The sequence below is a fragment of the Ammodytes marinus genome, assembly GCF_949987685.1.
Source record: "Ammodytes marinus genome assembly, chromosome: 1".
Taxonomy (NCBI): Eukaryota; Metazoa; Chordata; class Actinopteri; order Uranoscopiformes; family Ammodytidae; genus Ammodytes; species Ammodytes marinus.
Window position 1 is genome coordinate 688,962 of NC_137230.1, and position 17,323 is coordinate 706,284.

Here is a 17,323-nt window from a genome sequence, read left to right on the forward strand (position 1 = left end):
AGGCGGGACCGGGCGCTGAGGACGCAGAGGGCGATGCCAACTCTGACATCCTCAACATGGACGAAATGGAGGAAGTGGAGGACGATTCCACTTTTCCTGCCCAACAGTCCAGACCCCCTAGTGCCTCTGACACTGTGCCACTAATGGACAGTAACTTGTATGAGGTTTGCAAACGGGCTGCAGCAAAATTGTGCAGCAATGGCCTGCAACCCCGGATGCTGAAGGGGAAGAGAGATACCTTTATGACGGCAAAACCATCCAAGCAGCTCCTGCCAGCAGTTCCCATCTGCATGAAGGAAATGAGCCGCTACTGGTCCAGCCCATTTAAGAGCAAGCTTCCAACCAAGGGCTGCTCTAAGCTGGAGATCCACGGGATGGGTGAGCTGGGGTTGGCCGAAACCCCCAGACGTTGAGCCTTCAGTGGCGTACCATCTCCATCCAAACCGTCGCTCTCTCTCTGCTTCTTCGGGCATCTCTCTGCCTGATAAGATGGACCACCTCACCGCATCCACTTACCAAAGGATGTATAAGTATGCAGCACAGTCAGTATGCTCACTCAATGCCATGACACTGCTGTCTGCATATCAAGCTGAAATACTTGAGGAAATGGGTCGCCAGCTGGACTCTGGGTCACCTAACCCTGCCCTCTGGGATGAAATTTGCATTGTAAATGATCTCGTCCTGCGCTCCTCATGGGGCGCAGTTCAAGGCTGTGGCCGAGTTATGGGACTTACAGTCTCAGGTGAGCGAGCGTTATGGCTCAATCTCTCCTGACTGGGTGACACACAGAAAGCTGAGGTCATGGATGCAGCATATGACCCAAACAAGGGTCTGTTTGGTCTAGCTCTGGAGAAGATGAGAGAGACCAGCACTCTCAGAAAACAAGAAGGAGAAGCCTTCGATCTCTGCCTTCCCAGAAAGCAGACTCCCCGCCCGCCCCACCCAGCGAGGTAAGGCTTTGCGGCCTCCGCAGCGGCGGCAAAGGGAAAACAAGGGGGAAGCAGGCCTCAGAGGGCCTACAAACCAGCCCACACAGCTGGCCCACAGACCAACCAACAGTTTAGGTCCGAGACAGAGCCGGTCCGACGCATAAGCAAACTAAGCGGTCGCTTAGGCCCCCCGACCGCCAGGGGGCCCCCTAACCCCCTTTTTTTTTTTTTTTTTTTAGTTTGTGTGTTTGATTAACATAATATTATGCAAATTATACAAATAAATTAATCGAATGTTTTGGTCTAGATAATTAATAGCCTAAAAATTTAATCAGTTCATCTGGGAGGTAATCCGAAATTATCTGATCATGTCACGTTCACATCCATGCACAGTGTGTATTGAGTTTATTTAAAAACAATTGGAAATGGGGCTGCCCTCAGTTGCCCATGCACTGTGTATAGTCTATAGCCTATTTCAGCCTCGTCTGTGGAAAAAAAGATACGGTAGCTGGACAACAGAGTTCTTCTGCTTCGGAACGCGCGCGGCAAATATTTTGTATACTTTATTGCGCATGCACTTTTTTTTTCATAATGCTTTACCTAAATAAACAAAATAGGCAGGTAATTATAGCTTTAAATAGCTACCTTACTGCTGCTTATCCCCAAACATTTAAGGTTCCATTCTAGTTATTTCATAGTAAAATTAATACAAGTGAGACAGACCTTACATTACCCATATCAGGGGTGTCAAACTAATTTTCACAAAGGGCCACTCTACGATATGATAATCACACCAAGGGCCGAGTTTACTGACATGCCTTCTTTTCAATCCAAAAAGTAAAAACAACATACCTATGAATATATTGTATACAACCTGCGTACAGGGTCATAGGCTAGGTTTCATTTCAACATTTTGGGGAACAAATTATAGGTTGATCTTTGAGCGTCAAACACTTAATTTCCTGCATTCAGGTGGATTTTTATTCATCTATCTGTGCCTTTTCTGCATCAATTTATTGTGGAAATGTTTTTTTTCTGTGAAGGAAAAGACAACATTCAGGTTCCTAAAGAAACAACTATACTGGAATATAATACAGTAAGGCTCTCAGGAATCCTGGATTTTTCAAAACTTTCTGCACATTCAAAACATATCACATGTTTTGAGTATTTCTTTTTAGGAATCATGACTCAGCACCAGTGTTAACTATTTAGCCTCTTAATTTTTAAGTGCACCAGATTCATGCATTTCACACTGCAAATCTCCCGGGGGGGGCATACCCCCGGACCCCCCTAGGAGGGTCGGAATCTCGGCTGTCTAATATTTTCGCACAGCTGCACAGTGGAGGCACTAGCGGAAAACACTGGGTGTGTGAATGATATTTAACAAAGATCTATAGTTTCAGCAGCGCTAACATTGGAGAGGGGGCCCCCTAATCATATTTTGCTTAGGGCCCCATGAAGGCTTGGGCCGGCTCTGGTCAGAGAACCCAAGGCCATGGGGCAAACACTTCTTCGCTGCAGCTGCAGCCAGGAACCGCTCTCCCCACCCCGGGGATGGGAAGAAGAAGCGTGCAACCTAACGCTCCCAGCTTCTCTCTCTCCCCCTCCCATGAAGAAAATAAAACTGATGGGGGCAGAGCAAAGCCCCAAGTTTCATGGTTCAGGGACCTGGATAGGTTCAAGTTTTCCAGGTGCCCTTTCTCAGTCTCTCCCGCATCACGTTCAGAGCGAGGTGAGGCAGGGGCAACAGGTAACACAGTGTTACCAAGCACTTTCACCCTGTTTAACAAAAACAATAAACCCTGCATTTTTCACAAGAAGCAAATGGTGTACATTTTGAATCTCCTCGTTGAAAGTGTGCGTATTCCTACGCCAACCTTCGACCATGCGTAGAGCTACCGCAAGGTTTTCCTGACTCGGGGAATCAGCGACACTCAATGGCAACACCACGAAATAAAGCTCAGTCATCAGAAAAACACAGACAAATTATGCTTGGCACCCAATATATTTAGTCAATAAAATATATAAGCTTACCTATAGTTGTGAATATATGGCTACTGTAGTCTATGGCATGCAGTTGTGATGTAGGTTGAATTACTTATCAAGTAGCCTAGGTCTACATGCTTTGGTTATATTTTATAAGTTGAATCTTATAGCGCTACTTTATAATAATATCCTATACGTCGGGAGGTGTTTCCGTGAGTGGCCAGCGGGAGAGCAAATTTTAAGAGGTGTGTAAAAAGTAGTTTTGTACAAAGTTAAGCCCAACAGATATTAATTAAAACGGTAATTTCGTTAGATAAAATCATGTTATGAATTTAGCAAATCATTACACACATCTCTTTCCCATAACAATTCACCCTGGAAGATATAACTATAATCTGACGTTGTTGGAAATGTGTGGATCTCATGGGAGATAAACAATTCTCTCGAATTGACTATAGGCATTATTTCACTTGTCACACCATATTTTATATAGGCCTAAATATAGGACTACAGGTAGGCCTACGCTAATACGTGATATTTCATACAGTACAAAGTTGGGCGAAACTGCTTTACAAAGACTACAACGACTGTGCCAATCATGATATGTAATAAGCGCGCGGGTGTGTATGTGTGTGTGCCAGTTTCTGCAGCACATGCACGACGTCACAGGCTTTCTTCCTTCACAGTCGCTTTCTTTGCGGCCGCGTTGCCTCCCTTTTTTCCTCATGTCAGTCAAAATTCCGTGCTTATTAAGTGCGTCATCATATTCAGGAGCTATTTAGCATTCGCCATGTATGGTAGATTGTGGGATGAAACTGGGAGGTGAAGTGGGAGGACACGGGGTGGAGATCGTCTGCACACAATTCACCGCAGGTGGGTATTTATAAAGGGAAGATTGCGTGCAACTGTGCGCCGCACAGTTTTATAAATCTGAATTTTTTTTTGCTCAGCACATTTTTGGCTTTCTGCAGACGCAATGTTTTAGGATGGTTTCTACGCACACCGTTATAAATGAGGCCCCTGGTGAGGGAAGGGGAGCGGGAGCCTTGTTTGAGACAGTTATTTGTCGTCATAATGACTGATAACGGGGCTGAACCATCAAAGAAAAAAAATGCAATGAAGAAAAGCTAAAAGGGAGAGTGATATTGGCTGTGTCTTGATTCAGGTATTGCATGGGTATTGCAGCCTAAGAAGGCTGCATTTGAAGACCGATTGCGTCATAGCGGCGCGCAAAGGCTGTCCCGTTTGCAAGGCTCCTCATATGCGGTCGTGAAATGCAGCCTTCGTTTCACGGTTTTGAAGGCTGTATCAGATGGATCCTTCGCGGCCCAACATATCCCAAGATTCATTGCGTTTTTTTCAGAGATGGCATAAAATAAAATAAAATAAGAAATAACAAAACAGCAACGTGTTGCTCCATCTTCTTAACTTTTATCTTCCTTTCTTTTTTTCTTGTACTTTTTTTTCTTTTCGTCTGGTAGACAACTTATTTTTCTTTTTTCCTCCGTTGACAGGGCTGTCTCCGTTGGCAGCAATCAGGGTTGCTAGGCAGCACAGGAGCGGCGAGTCGTCACGCAAGGTAACGGCTTGTTACGTAAACCGGAAATGCTCGTAAACCGAGACCTGCGGAGACCGTCTCATTTAACAAGGCTCGTTGGCCTTAAAACCGGCCTTAAAATCGGCCTTCATAGGCTATAGCCTTCATAGACCGCGAGACTGCGTCCTACCAAGGCTGTAACCCCTGAATCAAGACACAGCCATAGGCTACGGGCGGGACCAGGGCGTTGCCAAGCAACGTGTATACAATTTCACGAGAGCGAAACTAGACTGCAGTGTTTACTCCTAAATGAATGAGCGGTTGGTACTAACACAAAGTTTGCTTTGCTTCACCATCATCAGATAACCATTATCTGAAATAGTAATTATTTACATCAACAACACAAACACATTACCTCACCGTGATCCATACTAACTGCCGTCTCTCGTTCATTCGCTTTCTGTGAGGACACGTAATCTTTCAGCTCCGTGAGAGAGAGAGTAGTTAGGTGACACTGCTGCATCAACTCATTGCAATCAGGTGTGTGTGGCAGTGACTGGCATTAGTTGATGCAGTGTCAAAACCACTCTCACGGAGCCGAAAAGAGTCCTCACACTTTCAACACACGGACATGCACTATATTGCTCCCTTCTCAGTTCACACTCGCGCGCCTGGCACGAGCTAGAAAACAGCTTTGCGACACCGGGCGTCGTAAAAAATACTACCGCTTTTGTCCAAAGGGGACGCCAACGTGCCATGTTACTTGTAGTGGCTTTAAGGTTCACAGGTTTTATTTAAACATGCTCCCTTAGCGCTTACAAACCAACACATTTTTCTAAAAATCGTCAAAATTAGATGGGGGAGAAAAAAAAAGAATAAATAATATAAAATATTTAAAAATAATGTGCTAAATGAGGTTAAAATCCTGCTTCCTTTTAGCATGGATAGTAGTGACTGAGTTTGTAGTGGAGGGATAAAGATAGACAGATATAGGAAGGAGAAGATAGCTTTGTTTTATTATTTAGTTCAGTTATCACTGGCACCATAAATCCGACTTCCCAGTACAACTGGAACGCAGACTGACTCTTTCTGTCGGGAGCCGATCAGATGGTCCAAACGGCTGTATACCACGGAGATGAAAACGAAACTGAAACTTAAAGACCTACTTCACCGATTTGAATATGAAGGTGTATTGAATTCTGAGATCCTATGTAGTATAAATGTGCAAAAAAAAAAAAATCGGTTCATCCTAGCCTGAGAAAAGGCAGAAAGAGTGTTTTTTTAACCCTATATTTCTCTTTCTCGTGACATTACAGAAAGAGAAATATAGGGTTAAAAAAAAACGTACTTGTAAATATTACTGTGATGTCACAGTGAAAGACATCACAGTAATATTTACAAAGTAAGGTTTTTTTTAACCCTATATTTATCTTTCTGTGATGTCACGAGAAGGAGAAATATATGGTTAAAAAAAACACTCTTTCTGCCTTTTCTCAGGCTAGGATGAACCGATTTCAATTTTTTTCGCACATTTATACTACATAGGATCTCAGAATTCAATACACCTTCATATTCAAACCGGTGAAGTAGGCCTTTAACTATCGCCTGGCTGGGCTGAATTTGAGTTGGAGCAGCAAAATATAGCCTAAATTCATAAATATTGTTAATAAATAGATGCAATGTGTTGTGTGATTTTCGTCAGTAGTCTATAGTAGACCTTGATTTTGGGCTCCGAATGCCACTAACTGTTCTGTAATACAGTATCGCCGACACAGCTGGTGTATTTTATTTTTTTATTTTAATTTTTTATTGACGTGATTTTCGGCAAACCACACAACTTTTGGGTGGTCACGTGGTCTTAAAAAATCAACAAAACCCACCTCATGTGTATTTGAACCAATGATGGTGCATTCTATGCTGCGCAGGCCATGAAAATTAGATAAAGTAACAATGCTGCGTAACGCAGCATCAGGCAGGAGAGGCAATGTGGCATCGCGCAGCAGCCGTCATCAATGGGTTAAAGTAAATATTTTACAAAGATTAAAGGTCAATTTTCTTAAACAAGGCCTAGCAGATCTAGGTGGTTTTGCCTGCAAAGCTCACAATGACAAAGTCACCATTATCATCTTTCTGGCCATCTGAACTCTCATCAGTGGTGTCGTTAAGTGGAATGGAGATGTCAGTCTCTTCTGAGCTACTGTACACAATCACTTTCTTTTTGGTGACCAGTGTATACAGCCATGCCACTGGCACAACTCTCAGAAATGTACTTCGCACTAGTTGCTCCGTGCTTGTGACTGCCACCTGACAAATGTGATTCCCCCTCCATTTCTGCCTTTAAATCAAGGCTCAAAACCCATCTGTACACCCTGGTTTTTCCTCCCCATTAACTATCCTACCTCTGCATTACTATCTTTGTTTATATTTGTGGATGTATGGGCTTTATGTCTTTTATTGTTGTTATTGTTATTTTACCTCATTGTTTACCTACTGAATGCACTATGTACAGCATTTTGGACAGTGCAAACTGTCATAGATGTGCTTTTATAAATACATTTTACTTACTTACTTACAACTCACCTAGGCCCTTTGGCACAAATCACCCCAACCCCAGAATTTTGGATAATAGGCATGATGCAGCAGTTTAGGGCTGACATCGTGCTAACTGTATAGACTCAAAGTGTAGCATACTAAAGCACCAAAAACATGTGTCAAATGTTTTCAAACTTGTCTATAATTGTTTGGACACAATAATCAAAAAACCTTGATCATGGAAATGTTACTTTGAAAGGCAAAAAACGTTTTTTTGAGCTTAAATGTTCTTTAATCTTATTCCTTGTGTCTCCCTTCTTAACAGGATGAGTCTAATGGATGGCTCTTCTTAAATATGTGGTCACATTTTCAATTTCTTCCACAGTTTTCTAGAAACAAAGGGTGGCACAACTTCCCCACCGGCACAACTTAGGCCACTCTCCCCTGGGTAAAATTGGAAATTGGGCTTCCCTCAGTTGCCCATGCACTGTGTAGAGACTATAGCCTATTTCAGCCTCATATGTGGAAAAAAAGATAGCTGGACAACAGAGTTCTTCTGCTTCGTTCCTCTCACTGCATTTAAATGCATTCATTATATTACAGAGAAATATGTCCCATAAAAGAAAAAAAAAGCACCAAGCCCATCCCAGAGGACCCTGAATTATATTTTTTCTATATTAATGTTTTTATGGAAAATCCATATGTCTTTCTTCATTAGCTTTTAATTCTACTTCATTCGAGCCAGTATCTCCAAATTATTTGTTCACACAAAATTCCTCAGATTTAGCCTTTTAATTTCCCTCTCAAAGTGCACCAAATTCATAGCCTGGAAATCCCGACCCTGATATCTTGAACGATAGAGGGTCTGGCCACGATCATTAGTAATTTCCAACTCAAGGGGCGGCTCCTACTCGTGCATTTCAAATGCCACTGCACGCAGTTGGATAGCACTACAACCAATCAGAGCGATGCACAAGGCGACGTAAGCCCCTTTCGTTTAGCGAACAGCTGTTAAACTGTTAAATTAAACGTTTGCCGTTGTCGGTCGGCAAAATAGAACATTCCACTTACTTGCTAATGAAAGATTTGAGTGCCGTCTTCCAAATCGTTAAGGGTCGAGGCCAAAGCAGTCTCAAACTCACACAACATATCCGCAGCCATATTTGATGTTTACTATCACGGCTTCGACGTCGCATGCACGTCACTGTCGTCATCCGGTTACGTCCTCCCCAGAGCACCATATAAAGGGCTCTGGCGCGCCCATATTAGATAGAAGTGTTTCTAACTTTATGCTGAATAAAGCATTGCACTGCACTGTTTTTCATCCAGTTTGAAAAATTGCTCCCACACTGGACTCTGCACGCACCTTACAGAAATGCTCCTGCACTGAGCTCACGTATACACGGTTACGTTTCTCTTTACTCCCGTTTACAAACGCGCAACTCTTAAACAAATTAATGAGCATAATACTATGGGGGGGGATTGATGGGGAGTTGTGGGGGGAAGGAGTTGCCCTAGTTCAGCCTGATAGGCCAGTTTGGGTTATGGGGCGGGGACAGCGTGAGAAGTGGGAAGTTGAGCCAAGTAGGCGCCAGTTCGGGAAATAAGGCAGAGAAGAAGACACGCTCCTACAATCGACAGTTAGCTAATAAGCCACGCCGCTACCAGCCGCAGTTAGCTATAACCCCTTTTGTTGTTTTGGGCACTCCTCCTTTTGTTGTTTTGGGCACTCCTCCAACCCTGTACACTAGGCACAATAAAGCCCGGTTCTCCGGTTAAACGTCAGCTACTCTGTGTCCTCGTCATTCCGCTAGCTAGCCCCCACGGTGTCGGGCCGTAAACGCTACACTGGTGTCAGAAGTGGGATTTCCAAGCCTCCATTCCCCTCACACGCGCCGGCTACCACCGCTAGCGGCTTCCGCAGGAACGAGATGGCTGAACGAATCGGAAAGCCCGACCTCTTCAACCCATACACCCCGCCGGACACACCAATGAGGAAACCAACTGATGAAAGTCAAGTTGTGAGGAGAAAGGAAAAAAAGTCTCACTCACCACTCGCCACTCTGCTGATTGAAGTCCCCGATGTTGCAGTTCAAAGCCCCTTCCTGTGAGGAAACGGAAGGTTCTCCGTGAGAATGGTGACTGATTCCCTCACTGCAATCTGGTGTGTGGCACTGATTGGCTGATTGGACCCAGGTGTGAGGAGATGATATATGCCCTGAGATCCCAGTGCTCTGTGCTGCTCATTATCTCACCTTCAGAGGTAGTGAGAGGTTGTTTCAAAGTGCTCTCTGTGTTAAGTTTTTCTAGTCTTCTGTTTTACTTGTGTGTTTCCGTTCAGCTGCTTGGCAGCGGTGGTTTAGTTTGTGCTTTAGTTTTTCTATATTAAAAGGTAGCCTGTGTGGCCCTTTCTAGCCTTGTGCTTTTTGTTTTCTCCCCCTCCCCTTCTTCGCGTTAGCGATTTAGTGGTTATCCCTCCGGGGATAACTTTAAGACACCCTTTGGTCCGCACCTGTGTCCCAAACCCTCCCCCCAGTCCTCACAGAATGAGCAGCCCAATGCAGGGCACAGCGGACCCCACTAGTGCTGACAGTTTTGAGGTCCATAGGCAGGCAATTTCTGCTCAAGGAGCCATGTTGGGCTCACACGACCTAACCCTACGTGCCATTGTAGAGCAACAGGCCTCGCAGGACTGCATGCTTCGGGAGATACTGGCCCGTTTACAGCCACCTGGGCCAACCCCTACCCAAGCACAAGCACCTCCAGTTCCACCCCATGACCCTTTTGTAGTCCAGGAGACCAAGCTGGCAACCCCAGCCCGCTATGACGGGCATCCAGGGAGGTGTAAGGGATTTATAACCCAATGCTGTTTAGTTTTTGAGTTACGACCCTCTATGTTTAGCACCGACCGAGCCCGGGTCGCATATATAATATCCCTTCTTTCGGAAAAGGCCCTTTCATGGGCTACAGCCTTGTGGGATAGGCAGACTCCAGTCTGCGCTGACGCGCCCCTCTTCATGGCGGAGATGAGGCGCGTGTTCGACCACGATGTTAGTGGCCACGAAGCAGCCAAACGCCTCCTTAGGTTACGTCAGGGCTCTGCAAGCGTTGCAGAATTTTCAATTAAATTCCGGACCTTAGCTACGCAGTCAGGTTGGAACAGGGAGGCTCTAGTGACCACTTTTAGTCATGCCTTGTCTGAGAGAGTTCAGGATGAGCTCGCTTCCCGTGAGGTTCCAGATTCACTTGAGGATTTAATCTCATTGGCTATTAGAATTGACAACAGAATTCGTGAGCGCAATAGAGAGAGAAAACAAGCGTACACCCACCAGATGTCTGAGGAGTTTAGCATCCCTTGTGAAAGACCTACCCTGCCTGAAGGGTCCCTTAACAATGATGATCAGGAACCCATGCAAATAGGACACGCACGGCTTACTCCCGTGGAAAGACGGAGGCGTATGAGCAGTGGCGTGTGTCTATACTGTGGGAGTGTGGGTCACTTCATTCGCCAGTGCCCCTCAACGCAGAAACACAATAAGCAGGGAATCAGGGTAGGCGTGTCAGACCTTGGGGAGGTCTTGCAGAGTCGTAATAATTCCCCTCCCGTGGTCAGTAGTTGCACCCCTTTGCCCTTTGAGTTATTATGGGATGGACACTGGCGCACCTTCTCTGCATTTGTTGATTCAGGAGCAGCAGGTAGTTTTATGGACTCAACCCTGGCCCGAAAGCTCAATTTACCCATTTATGATCTTCCTTGCCCACTCGCAATTAATGCAGTGGATGGGCAACCATTGGGTAGGGGTAGGGTTGAGAGGGTCACCTGCCCGATTTTCATTCGCATTGGCAATCACACGGAAGAGATTAAGTTTTTTCTTATTGATACACCTCAGTTACCCCTCATTCTGGGAAACCCATGGCTCAAGGAACACAACCCTCACATCAATTGGAGGACTGGGAGGGTGATGAGCTGGGGTCCAAACTGTGCATCTCACATGATGGAATCAGACTCGGTTCAACTCCAACCTGTTGGATGTGAGCCCCCTCCTGCCACAAGTGCCTCTGTCTCAAGATCTCACAGTTCAGTAGGCCTTCCCTGTGCTTCCCCCAGCGACCGCCTGACTCTCGGGGTTATTGAGACCTTGACTCCCTCTGATTCTTCGCCCTCTGTGTCTCTTCTTGCAAATGGGGTTCCTGCAGAGTGCGCTGAACTTAGTGAAGTCATTAGTAAACATAAGGGCCGTCCACGTTCAAAAAATCAGAGGCTAAATGCCTTATCTCTACGATTCCAGTGTTCAGATAGTGACAGTTCTCCAGAGCCCATTGTGCCCCTTACCCACATCTGTGCCCCACTGACTGGGGAGATTGACACAGTGGTTCAGGGGGCTCAACAGCAGGAGCCGGACCCAGGAGGGGGGCCCCAAGGCTGTCGGTATGTTCCGGCACGAGTGCGATCACAAGTGCTTGAGTGGGGCCACTCCACACACCTCACAAATCACCCCGGTGTTCGTCGCACTATTGGTTTTCTCAAACGGAGATTCTGGTGGCCCCGGATGGGTAGAGATGTGAGCGAGTTTGTGGCAGCTTGCAAAATTTGCACCCGAAACAAGACGTCACAACAACATTGCCGCCCAGCCCCAAACTATCGGGTGGGTCAGAGGGTGTGGCTCTCCACAAGGGATCTCCCACTGCGGGTAGAGTCTCGCCAATTGCCGCCACGTTTCGTTGGTCCCTTCAGGATCATTCGAAGGATAAACCCCGTCAATGTTCGCCTCTTGCTTCCTCGGTCCATGAGGATTCACCCCGTGTTTCATGTTTCCCGCCTCCAGCCAGTCTGTTCCGATCCACTAGCCCCTCCAGGGAGGCCTCCACCCGGGGTGGGTGGGGGGTCCTGTTGGAACGTCAGGTGCCGTTCCTTAGAGGGGTGGTCCTGTGAGGAAACGGAAGGTTCTCCGTGAGAATGGTGACTGATTCCCTCACTGCAATCTGGTGTGTGGCACTGATTGGCTGATTGGACCCAGGTGTGAGGAGATGATATATGCCCTGAGATCCCAGTGCTCTGTGCTGCTCATTATCTCACCTTCAGAGGTAGTGAGAGGTTGTTTCAAAGTGCTCTCTGTGTTAAGTTTTTCTAGTCTTCTGTTTTACTTGTGTGTTTCCGTTCAGCTGCTTGGCAGCGGTGGTTTAGTTTGTGCTTTAGTTTTTCTATATTAAAAGGTAGCCTGTGTGGCCCTTTCTAGCCTTGTGCTTTTTGTTTTCTCCCCCTCCCCTTCTTCGCGTTAGCGATTTAGTGGTTATCCCTCCGGGGATAACTTTAAGACACCCTTTGGTCCGCACCTGTGTCCCAAACCCTCCCCCCAGTCCTCACACTTCCATGTTACCACGGCCAAGCCACTCGCTGTTCAGAGAGAGGTAAACAAACTACATGCATGCAGCCCGGGCTTCGGCCAACCGGACAATGATGACGTCATCACACCGAAATATCCTCAAGGTAAAGTGGTTGGCCAACCAAGTTCTATCCCAGAGTTACAAAAAGACATTACAGCTAAGATAGAAGATGAATTCATGCAGAGAATGAGCATTGCAATGGAGCGTGCCTTTGGACATTTCCTTGATGGCTCTAAAGGCAGCATAATGTCCATGATGGGAGAATCACAAGGCTGTGTTATTAATCCACCTGAAGCAGGGAACAATGCTGGTGATAGTAAAGCCAACACTGACTATGCAAATATGGGCAACAACTATACTGGCACCTACACAGCCATAGCTAACGATGCTTATGCAACAGTTGCTAATGACAGTGATGCTAACGTTCCCGCCGACGCACCGTATTCCAAGTCTAGCTCCATGGCTACCGCTGCTAACCAACAAAGTGACCTGGTTCCGGCTCTGACTACCGCACTTACTGCTGCCTTGGTTACTCTCCAAAAACCTGCCCCAGACCCCACACCCAGGGGCAGCCGCATAAAATTGGGACGTTATGATGGCCTCACATCTTGGGAAACCTATTACGCCCAGTTTGAGCTGCTAGCGGCCGCCAATAACTGGTCCCCGGCGGAAAGGGCTGTTCAGTTAGTTTCAGCATTGGAAGGGGAAGCAAGAAGAGTACTGTTGGACGTGACCGCAGCCGACCTAGGGAATCCACAGGCTATATTCAGGGCCTTGAAGAGGCGTTTTGGAAGCACCACCCCGGCAGTTGTGATGCGACAGAGGTTCAACGATCGAGTGCGGGAATCCGGAGAAAAGTTAGGGGTGTTCGCGGCTGAGCTGCGGTACCTCGCACAAAGGGGATTTCCCGATTTTGATGATGCGACACGCTTGGTGTTAACTAAGGAAGCCTTCATTCGTGGCCTCTTACCCCTTCCATTGCGCCAGCAAGTCCGACTCGCTGACCCACAGACATTGGAGGCAGCACTAGATAAAGCATTGGCAGTGGAAGACATACTCACAGAAGGCTTGGACTACCAAACCAGACAGGTCTCTGTACGGCCTAAGACCCAAGCCGTTCAGTCTCCGGGACCTACCTCGTATCCAACGGGCTCCGAACGTAAAGCGATGTCACCGGACGACCGACAGAGTCAAGTCTGCTGGAAATGCCACCAAAGGGGTCACATATGGCGCCTTTGCACAGTGCCTGATTCTGGCCTGCAGGCGCCGGGAAACGCTCAGGGCTCGGTGTAAAAGGGAGCGACCCGAGCCACCCTTCGCTCCCAAAAGACAATATCACACAACCTGTTACAAAAGCGCTTCACTACCCTGTCACCCATGCTCTTCTGCCCCGTAACGCACCCACCGCCGACTGCTGTAGAGTGCCTGTTTTGGTTAATGGCCGATGGACCCAAGCCCTGCTGGATACAGGCTCAACTGCGTCGCTCCTACATCCAGACCTCCTGCCTGCCGGAACTCATACACTAACAACAGATGTTCAACTCACCACAGTTACCGGGGAAAAGGCCCCCATGCTGGGGAGGTGGGAGGCTCTAATCGAAATAGAGACCTACTCAGCCTGCCAACCAGTCTGGGTCGCTGAAATAAAAGAGGACTGTTTATTGGGAATGGACTTTCTGTGTGCGGCAGGAATTTCACTAGACTTCAGAGCACGTACAGTAACGTTCAAAGACGGGACGACCATCCCCTTCCTGAATGATCCCCACCCGCCTGAAATGGCCAACGAGGTTGGTGAGAGCGGAGACACACTGGGAGGCCCCTTTTGCAGAAAGCCCTCTTCCACCGTCCGACGACAACCTCATACCCCCAGAACCAGACACACATGCCCAGTTACACCCTCATGCTGTCGTACGAACCGCAAGTGTGATCCCCAGCTCTGGGGAAGAGTCAGCAGCCGATGAAACTGTCCGGGGCATCTGGGAGAAGAATCGGGAAGGCCTAAACTCTGAGCAACAGGATAGGTTATGGAATCTCCTGTATGAGTATCAACACAGTTTTGCCACTGGCCCCAACGACGTTGGCCAAACACACTTGGTCCAGCACTTTATCAAAACAGGGGATGCCCAGCCAATCCGCCAGCGGCCTAGACGATTGCCCAAAGTCCGCCAAGCTGCTGCTGACCAGATGATACAAGAGATGAGGGATGCTGGCATTATCGAGCCATCAGAGAGTCCTTGGGTGTCACCGGTCGTAATGGCTCCTAAGAAGGACGGAAGCTCAAGGTTTTGTGTCGACTACCGGCCATTGAATGACAGAACTGTGAAGGACTCTTACCCACTGCCGCGGATAGATGAGTCCCTCGATTATGTGGCTGGTTCGGCATGGTTCTCCTCATTGGACCTCCAGAGTGGGTACTGGCAGGTGGCCATGGCCCCAGAAGACAAAGCCAAGACCGCCTTCACCACGGGACGTGGCTTGTGGCAGTTCACCACCATGCCATTCGGGCTATGCAACGCCCCGGCCACATTTGAAAGGCTGATGGAAAGGGTCCATGTGGATATGCCCCCTGAACGCTGCCTCGTCTACCTGGATGATCTCCTTGCCCATGGACCATGTTTTGACTCAGCATTACAGGCGTTTTGTGGCTGGGTTCTCTACTGTAGCTGCCCCCATGTTCGTCTTAATGCGCAAAGACACACCTTTCGAATGGGGACCACAACAGAATGCAGCCTTCAACAAGCTGAAACAAGCCTTATGTAAGGACCCAGTTCTGGTTGCACCTAACACAGAGTTGCCATTTATCCTTGACACGGACGCTAGCAACACAGGCCTTGGGGCTGTACTCTCGCAGCTGACCCCTGACGGAGAGCGGGTTGTTGCTTACCACAGTCCTACCTTGGATAAGCCGGAGAGGAACTATTGTGTCACACGGAAAGAACTGTTGGCGGTGATTGACGCAGTAAACCATTTCAAGCACATCCTCTGTGGCCTTCCATTCACCATTCGAACTGATCATGCTGCCTTGAAGTGGCTCATGTCCTTTAAAGAGCCTGAAGGACAAGTCGCCAGATGGATTGAACAACTCCAGGCCTTTCAGTTCACCATTCAACACAAAGCCGGTGAGAGTCACACAAATGCAGACAGCGTCTCCCGCCGACCGTGTGCCCCAGACTGTCACCACTGCAACCGCGAGGAGGAACGGGAGGCAGCTAACCTACAGACGGGGGAGGTGATCTGTCGAGCCCTATTACCCAATGATGTTAAGGGTTGGGCTGAACTGCAAACTGAGGACCCTGACCTTAAAACGGTCATGGGGTGGCTGGAAACAGGCAACCGGCCGCCCTGGGAAGATGTGGTGGCCCAGTCGGCTACGGTCAGAGGCCTGTGGTCCCAATGGCCTGGGGTGGAGCTGCAGGAAGGAGTCCTGAAGAGGTGCTGGCGTGAGCCAGCCACTGGGGAGCCACGCTGGCAGGTGGTCGTGCCAAAGGACCTCCGGGACAAAGTGCCGCCGCTGCGACTCCTGTACCGCTCGTAAAGGCCCCCAAGGTCAGTCCCGTGCACCGCTACAGCAGCAACGTGTCGGGGCACCGATGGACAGGGTGGCAGTCGATGTGTTGGGCCCACTTCCCCGTACCGGTAGAGGGAACAAGTATGTGTTGGTCGCCATCGATTACTTTACGAAGTGGGTGGAAGCATACCCCCTACCTGACCAAGAAGCCACAACCGTGGCCGAAGCCTTGGTGCAAGGAATGTTCAGCCGCTTTGGAACCCCCTCGGAGCTCCACTCCGATCAAGGGCGGAATTTTGAATCGCAAGTATTCACCACAATTCACCCTCAGAGCGACGGGTTGGTGGAGCGCTTCATGCGGACCCTAGGCGCCCAATTAGCCCTCACCACCACCCCAGATCAGAGTGATTGGGACCTGCAACTACCCCTCATCCTCATGGCATGCCGCAGTGCGGTCCAAGAATCCACTGGCTGTACTCCTGCATTGTTGATGTTGGGCAGGGAGCTTAGAACGCCGCCAGAGCTAGCCTACGGACGACCGCCCGATGCACCAGATGCCATGGCTGGCCCGGAGTATGCCAGGCAGTTACAGGACCGCCTGGAAACGGCTCACAGTTTCGCCAGACACCAAGCCCAGCAGGCAGGTGTTCGCCAAAAGCGATGCTACGACATGCGCGCTAAGGGACTGGACTTCCAGGCTGGGGACCTCGCCTGGGTGTATACACCTAAGAGGGTAAAAGGTCGTTGCCCCAAGCTGGACAGCAACTGGGTTGGCCCCTGTTATGTGGTTGAGAGAGTTGGCGAGGTTGTGTATAGGGTCAAACTGGCTCCCAGAGGACGCACAGTCGTGCTGCACAGGGATAGGATGGCACCATATCGGGGGAATCAGCAGCCCGCCTTCCCCATGACACCCCCCAGGGTGCGGGCCAGGTCACCTCGCCGCAGGAGGACCCCACCGAGACAGCAACAGAATGTGCCTCCAGGAGAGGAGGTGACGCCGCTTGGAGCTGTGGTGCCGAGGAACACGGCTGCAACAACAGGAGCTCCTCTGTTGGATGGTGGAGTAAGGAGGCCACAGAGAGAACGTCGACTCCCGGGTCGCTTTCAGGACTATGCTCTTCCTCAGGGATGAGGAATTAGAGGGGGGGGGGGGGGGGGCCGTGTAGCGACCCAGCAGAACTATGGGGGGGATTGATGGGGAGTTGTGGGGGCAAGGAGTTGCCCTAGTTCAGCCTGATAGGCCAGTTTGGGTTATGGGGCGGGGACAGCGTGAGAAGTGGGAAGTTGAGCCAAGTAGGCGCCAGTTCGGGAAATAAGGCAGAGAAGAAGAAACGCTCCTACAATCGACAGTTAGCTAATAAGCCACGCCGCTACCAGCCGCAGTTAGCTATAACCCCTTTTGTTGTTTTGGGCACTCCTCCAACCCCGGGGTTAGCCTGTACACTA

At 48.6% G+C, this 17,323-nt stretch overlaps 1 protein-coding gene across 3 annotated transcripts in view; it reads left to right on the forward strand.

Moving 5' to 3' along the window:
* The window catches only part of ano9b (anoctamin 9b), a 142,358-nt gene that overhangs the window by 104,490 nt on the left and 20,545 nt on the right, over nucleotides 1-17,323 (forward strand). The window lies entirely within an intron of this gene.